This window comes from Gambusia affinis, linkage group LG15 (assembly GCF_019740435.1).
Source record: "Gambusia affinis linkage group LG15, SWU_Gaff_1.0, whole genome shotgun sequence".
In the NCBI taxonomy this organism is placed as follows: Eukaryota; Metazoa; Chordata; class Actinopteri; order Cyprinodontiformes; family Poeciliidae; genus Gambusia; species Gambusia affinis.
This window is the reverse complement of record NC_057882.1, coordinates 8,542,882-8,550,728: the sequence shown is the minus strand read 5'-3', so window position 1 is coordinate 8,550,728 and position 7,847 is coordinate 8,542,882.

Here is a 7,847-nt window from a genome sequence, read left to right as displayed (position 1 = left end):
CCGCCTCGCCTCCACGTGGTCCCATAGCTTCCCTCGCCTTTGCCTCCACGTGGTCCCATAGCTTCCTGCCGCCTCGTCGCCTCCACCTGGTCCCATAGCTTCCCTCTCGCCTCTGCCGCCTCCACCTGGTCGCAGCTTCCCTCGCCGCCTCGCCGCCTCCACCTGGTCCCATAGCTTCGTCGCCTCCACGTGGTCCCATAGCTTCCCTCGTCGCCCTCGTCGCCTCCACCTGGTCCCATAGCTTCCCTCGTCGCACTCGTCGCCTCCAGGTCCGGGTCCAGGTCCAGGTCCAGGTACATTTCCGGGACCGGGTCCAGGTCCAGGTCCAGGTCCAGGTCCGGGTCCAGGACCAGGTCCAGGACCGGGTCAAGGTCCAGGTGCAGGTCCGGGTCCAGGTACATTTCCGGGACGGGGTCCAGGTCCAGGTCTGGGTCCAGGTCCAGGTCCAGGTACATTTCCGGGACCAGGTACAGGTCCAGGTCTGGGTACAGGTCCAGGTCCTCCTAGTGGTTACATAGCTACCCTCGTCGCCCTCGTCGCCTCCACGTGGTCCCATAGCTTCCCTCGTCGCCCTCGTCGCCTCCACGTGGTCCCATAGCTTCCCTCGTCGCCCTCGTCGCCTCCACCTGGTCCCATAGCTTCCCTCGCACTTCGCTCGCCCACCTGGTCCCATAGCTTCCCTCGTCGCACTCGTCGCCTCCACCTGGTCCCATAGCTTCCCTCGTCGCCCTCGTCGCCTCCACGTGGTCCCATAGCTTCCCTGGTCCGGTCCAGGTCCGGGTCCAGGACCGGGTCCAGGTCCAGGTCCAGGACCGGGTCAAGGTCCAGGTGCAGGTCCGGGTCCAGGTACATTTCCGGGACCGGGTCCAGGTCCAGGTCCAGGTCCAGGTCCAGGTACATTTCCGGGACCGGATACAGGTCCAGGTCTGGGTACAGGTCCAGGTCCTCCTAGTGGTTACATAGCTACCCTCGTCGCCTCCACGTGGTCCCATAGCTTCCCTCGTCGCCCTCGTCGCCTCCACATGGTCCCATAGCTTCCCTCGTCGCCCTTGTCGCCTCCACGTGGTCCCATAGCTTCCCTCGTCGCCCTCGTCGCCTCCACGTGGTCCCATAGCTTCCTCACGCCTGGGTCCCATAGCTTCCCTCGTCGCCTCCAGGTCCGGGTCCAGGACCGGGTCCGGGTACAGGTCCAGGTCCAGGTCCGGGTACAGGTCCAGGTCCAGGTCTGGGTCCAGGACCAGGTCCAGGACCGGGTCCACGTCCAGGTCCAGGTCCAGGAACGGGTCCAGGTCCGGGTCCAGGACCGGGTCCAGGTCCAGGCCCAGGTCCAGGACCGGGTCAAGGTCCAGGTGCAGGTCCGGGTCCAGGTACATTTCTGGGACCGGGTCCAGGTCCAGGTCTGGTTCCAGGTCCAGGTCCAGGTACATTTCCGGGACCGGGTACAGGTCCAGGTCTGGGTACAGGTCCAGGTCCTCCCTCGTCGCCTCCACCTGGTCCCATAGCTTCCCTCGGTCGCCGCCTGCACCTGGTCCCATAGCTTCCTCTCGTCGCTCCAGTGGTCGATAGCTTCCTCGCCGCCTCGTCGTCCACGTGGTCCCATAGCTTCCTCGTCAGCCGCCTCCACGTGGTCCCATAGCTTCCTCGCCGCCTCGTCGCTCCACGTGGTCCCATAGCTTCCTCGTCGCCTCGCCGCCTCCACCTGGTCCCATAGCTTCCTCGTCGCCTCGGTCCACCTGGTCCATAGCTCGTCGCCTCGCGCCCACCTGGTCCCATAGCTTCCTCGTCGCCCAGGTCCCATAGCTTCCCTCGTCGCCCTCGTCGCCTCCACCTGGTCCCATAGCTTCCCTCGTCGCACTCGTCGCCTCCAGGTCCGGGTCCAGGTCCAGGTCCAGGTACATTTCCGGGACCGGGTCCAGGTCCAGGTCCAGGTCCAGGTCCGGGTCCAGGACCAGGTCCAGGTCCGGGTCCAGGTCCAGGTGCAGGTCCGGGTCCAGGTACATTTCCGGGACGGGGTCCAGGTCCAGGTCTGGGTCCAGGTCCAGGTCCAGGTCCAGGTACATTTCCGGGACCAGGTACAGGTCCAGGTCTGGGTACAGGTCCAGGTCCTCCTAGTGGTTACATAGCTACCCTCGTCGCCCTCGTCGCCTCCACGTGGTCCCATAGCTTCCCTCGCCGCCTCGCCGCCTCCACGTGGTCCCATAGCTTCCCTCGCCCCTCCGCCTCCACCTGGTCCCATAGCTTCCTCCGCACTCGTCGCCCACCTGGTCCCATAGCTTCCCTCGTCGCTCGCCGCCCACCTGGTCCCATAGCTTCCCTCGTCGCCCTCGTCGCCTCCACGTGGTCCCATAGCTTCCCTGGTCCGGTCCAGGTCCGGGTCCAGGACCGGGTCCAGGTCCAGGTCCAGGACCGGGTCAAGGTCCAGGTGCAGGTCCGGGTCCAGGTACATTTCCGGGACCGGGTCCAGGTCCAGGTCCAGGTCCAGGTCCAGGTCCAGGTACATTTCCGGGACCGGATACAGGTCCAGGTCTGGGTACAGGTCCAGGTCCTCCTAGTGGTTACATAGCTACCCTCGTCGCCCTCGTCGCCTCCACGTGGTCCCATAGCTTCCCTCGTCGCCCTCGTCGCCTCCACGTGGTCCCATAGCTTCCCTCGTCGCCCTTGTCGCCTCCACGTGGTCCCATAGCTTCCCTCGTCGCCTCCACGTGGTCCCATAGCTTCCCTCGTCGCCTCCACGTGGTCCCATAGCTTCCCTCGTCGCCTCCAGGTCCGGGTCCAGGACCGCACAGGTCCAGGTCCAGGTCCAGGTCCGGGTACAGGTCCAGGTCAGGGTCAGGACCAGGTCCAGGACCGGTCCACGCCCAGGTCCAGGTCCAGGAACGGGTCCAGGTCCGGGTCAGGACCGGTCCAGGTCCAGGTCAGGTCCAGGACCGGGTCAAGGTCCAGGTGCAGGTCCGGGTCCAGGTACATTTCCGGGACCGGGTCCAGGTCCAGGTCTGGTTCCAGGTCCAGGTCCAGGTACATTTCCGGGACCGGGTACAGGTCCAGGTCCAGGTACATTTCCGGGACCGGGTACAGGTCCAGGTCCAGGTACATTTCCGGGACCGGGTACAGGTCCAGGTCTGGGTACAGGTCCAGGTCCTCCTAGTGGTTACATAGCTTCCTCGGTCGCCGCCTCCACCTGGTCCCATAGCTTCCCTCGTCGCCCTCGTCGCCTCCACGTGGTCGCATAGCTTCCCTCGTCGCCCTCGTCGCCTCCACGTGGTCCCATAGCTTCCCTCGTCGCCTCCACGTGGTCCCATAGCTTCCCTCGTCGCCTCCAGGACCGGGTCCGGGTACAGGTCCAGGTCCAGGTCCAGGTCCGGGTACAGGTCCAGATCCAGGTCTGGGTCCAGGACCAGGTCCAGGACCGGGTCCACGTCCAGGTCCAGGTCCAGGAACGGGTCCAGGTCCGGGTCCAGGACCGGGTCCAGGTCCAGGCCCAGGTCCAGGACCGGGTCAAGGTCCAGGTGCAGGTCCGGGTCCAGGTACATTTCCGGGACCGGGTCCAGGTCCAGGTCTGGTTCCAGGTCCAGGTCCAGGTACATTTCCAGGACCGGGTCCAGGTCCAGGTACATTTCCGGGACCAGGTCCAGGTCCGGGTACAGGTCCGGGTCCAGGTCCATGTCCGGGTCCAGGTCTGGGTCCAGGTACATTTCCGGGACCAGGTCCAGGTCCGGGTACAGGTCCGGGTCCAGGTCCAGGTCCAGGACCATGTCCAGGACAGGATCCAGGTACAGGTCCAGGTACATTTCCGGGACCGGGTCCAGGTCCATTACCTGGTACAAGTGCAGGTCCAGGACCGGATCCAGGTCCAGGTCCAGGTACATTTCCGGGACCGGGTCCAGGTCCAGGTCTGGGTACAGGTCCAGGTCCTCCTAGTGGTTACATAGCTACCCTCGTCGCCCTCGTCGCCTCCACGTGGTCCCATAGCTTCCTCGCCGCCTCCGCCCACGTGGTCCCATAGCTTCCCGCCTCCGCCTCCAGTGGTCCCATAGCTTCCCTTGTCGCCCTCGTCGCCTCCACGTGGTCCCATAGCTTCCCTCGTCGCCTCCAGGTCCGGGTCCAGGTCCAGGTACATTTCCGGGACCGGGTCCGGGTCCAGGTCCGGGTACAGGTCCAGGTCCAGGTCCAGGACCATGTCCAGGACAGGATCCAGGTACAGGTCCAGGTACATTTCCGGGACCGGGTCCAGGTCCATTACCTGGTACAAGTGCAGGTCCAGGTCCAGGACCGTGTCCAGGTCCGGATCCAGATCCAGGTCCATTTACATTTCCGGGACCGGGTCCAGGTCCAGGTCTGGGTACAGGTCCAGGTCCTCCTAGTGGTTACATAGCTACCCACGTCGTCCTCGTCGCCTCCACGTGGTCCCATAGCTTCCCTCGTCGCCCTCGTCGCCTCCACGTGGTCCCATAGCTTCCCTCGTCGCCCTCGTCGCCTCCACGTGGTCCCATAGCTTCCCTCGTCGCCCTCGTCGCCTCCAGGTCCGGGTCCAGGTCCAGGTACATTTCCGGGACCAGGTCCAGGTCCGGGTACAGGTCCAGGTCCAGGTCCAGGACCATGTCCAGGACAGGATCCAGGTACAGGTCCAGGTACATTTCCGGGACCGGGTCCAGGTCCATTACCTGGTACAAGTGCAGGTCCAGGTCCAGGACCGTGTCCAGGTCCGGATCCAGATCCAGGTCCAGGTACATTTCCGGGACCGGGTCCAGGTCCAGGACCGGGTCCACGTCCAGGTCCAGGAACGGGTCCAGGTCCGGGTCCAGGACCGGGTCCAGGTCCAGGTCCAGGACCGGGTCAAGGTCCAGGTGCAGGTCCGGGTCCAGGTACATTTCCGGGACCCATAGCTTCCTCGGTCCACGGGTCCCATAGCTTCCTCGGTCCACGTGGGTCCCATAGCTTCCTCGCCGCCTCCACGTGGTCCCATAGCTTCCTCGCCGCCTCGTCGCCTCCACGTGGTCCCATAGCTTCCCTCCGCCCACCTGGTCCCATAGCTTCCTCGTCCTCGCCGCCTCCGTGGTCCCATAGCTTCCTCAGGTCCTGCGGGTCCCATAGCTTCCCTCGTCAGGCCCACGTGGTCCCATAGCTTCCTCGTCGCCTCGGCCCACGTGGTCCCATAGCTTCCTGCCGCCTCGCCGCCTCCAGTGGTCCCATAGCTTCTGGCCTCGCCGCCCAGTGGTCCCATAGCTTCCTCGCCGCTCGCCGCCTCCACGTGGTCCCATAGCTTCCCGTCCGCCCACGTGGTCCCATAGCTTCCTCGGTCACGTGGTCCCATAGCTTCCCCGTCGCCTCGCCGCCCACGTGGTCCCATAGCTTCCTCGCCGCCTCGTCGCCTCCACGTGGTCCCATAGCTTCCTCGTCGCCTCAGGTCCAGGTCCGGGTCCAGGTCCAGGTACATTTCGGGACCGGTCCAGGTCCAGGTCAGGACCAGGTCCAGGTCCTGGACTGGTCCAGTCCATGTCCGGTCCAGGTCTTCCAGGTCCAGGTCCAGGTACATTTCCGGGACCGGGTCCAGGTCCAGGTCTGGGTACAGGTCCAGGTCCTCCTAGTGGTTACATAGCTACCCTCGTCGCCCTCGTTGCCTCCACGTGGTCCCATAGCTTCCCTCGTCGCCCTCGTCGCCTCCAGGTCCGGGTCCAGGTCCAGGTCCAGGTACATTTCCGGGACCGGGTCCAGGTCCAGGTACAGGTACAGGTCCAGGTCCAGGTCTGGGTCCAGGACCAGGTCCAGGACCGGGTCCACGTCCAGGTCCAGGAACGGGTCCAGGTCCAGGTCCGGGTCCAGGACCGGGTCCAGGACTGGGTCAAGGTCCAGGTGCAGGTCCGGGTCCAGGTCCAGGTCCGGGTCCAGGACCGGGTCCAGGACTGGGTCAAGGTCCAGGTGCAGGTCCGGGTCCAGGTACATTTCCGAGACCGGGTCCAGGTCCGGGTACAGGTCCAGGTCCACGTCCAGGTACAGGTCCAGGTGCAGGTCCGGGTCCAGGTCCGGGTCCAGGTCCAGGTCCGGGTGCAGGTACATTTCCGAGACCGGGTACAGGTCCAGGTCCGGGTCCAGGTCTAGGTCCAGGTACATTTCCGGGACCGGGTCCAGGTCCATTACCTGGTACAAGTGCAGGTCCAGGTCCAGGACCGTGTCCAGGACCGGATCCAGGTCCAGGTCCAGGTACATTTCCGGGACCGGGTCCAGGTCCAGGTCTGGGTACAGGTCCAGGTCCTCCTAGTGGTCCCATAGCTTCCCTCGTCGCCTCCAGGTCCGGGTCCAGGTCCAGGTCCAGGTACATTTCCGGGACCGGGTCCAGGTCCAGGTACAGGTCCAGGTCCAGGTCTGGGTCCAGGACCAGGTCCAGGACCGGGTCCACGTCCAGGTCCAGGAACGGGTCCAGGTCCAGGTCCGGGTCCAGGACCGGGTCCAGGACTGGGTCAAGGTCCAGTTGCAGGTCCGGGTCCAGGTACATTTCCGGGACCGGGTCCAGGTCCAGGTCTGGGTACAGGTCCAGGTCCTCCTAGTGGTTACATAGCTACCTTCGTCGCCCTCGTCGCCTCCACGTGGTCCCATAGCTTCCCTCGTCACCCTCGTCGCCTCCACGTGGTCCCATAGCTTCCCTCGTCGCCCTCGTCGCCTCCACGCGGTCCCATAGCTTCCCTCGTCGCCCTCGTCGCCTCCACGTTGTCCCATAGCTTCCCTCGTCGCCTCCACGTGGTCCCATAGCTTCCCTCGTCGCCCTCGTCGCCTCCAGGTCCGGGTCCAGGTCCAGGTACATTTCCGGGACCGGGTCCAGGTCAAGGTCCGGGTCCAGGTCCAGGTCCAGGTACATTTCCGGGACCGGGTACAGGTCCAGGTCTGGGTACAGGTCCAGGTCCTCCTAGTGGTTACATAGCTACCCTTGTCGCCCTCGTCGCCTCCACGTGGTCCCATAGCTTCCCTCGTCGCCCTCGTCGCCTCCACGTGGTCCCATAGCTTCCCTCGTCGCCCTCGTCGCCTCCACGTGGTAGGTCTAGGTCTAGGTCTGGTTAGGGTTCAGGTGTAGGGTCGTGGTTCAGGTCTGGTTCAGGTCTGGCTCTGGGTACAGGTATTGGTCTCAGGTACATTTCTGGGACTGGTCTAGGGTCCAGGTCTAGGTCTGGGTCAAGGTCCAGGTGCAGGTCTTCCAGGTCTAGGTCCAGGTACATTTTGGGACTTCTAGGACTGGGTCCAGGTCTAGGTCTAGGTATATTTCTGGGACTGGTCTAGGTCTAGGTCTGGTACGGGTCTGGTTCAGATTCAGGTTCAGGATTGGGTCTAGGACTGGTCTATGTTCAGGTTCTAGGACTGGGTTCAGGACTGGTCTGGTCTAGGTCTGGGTCCAGGTCTGGGTCCCAGGTCTGGGTTCCAGGTTCAGGACTGGTCCAAGGTCTAGGTGTAGGTCTGGGGTCTAAGTTCCAGGTCCCAGGTCTGACTGGTCTAGGACTGGGTCCTGTCTGGTCAAGTCCGGGTCCAGGTCCAGGTACATTTCCGGGACCGGGTCCACGTCCAGGTACATTTCCGGGACCGGGTCCAGGTCCAGGTCCAGGTCCGGGTCAGGGTCCAGGTGCAGGTCCGTGTCCAGGTCCAGGTCCAGGTCCAGGTACATTTCCGGGACCGGGTCCAGGTCCAGGTCCAGGTACATTTCCGGGACCGGGTCCAGGTCCAGGTCCGGGTACAGGTCCAGGTCCAGGTCTGGGTCCAGGACCAGGTCCAGGACCGGGTCCACGTCCAGGTCCAGGACCGGGTCCACGTCCAGGTCCAGGTACAGGAACGGGTCCAGGTCCAGGACCGGGTCAAGGTCCAGGACC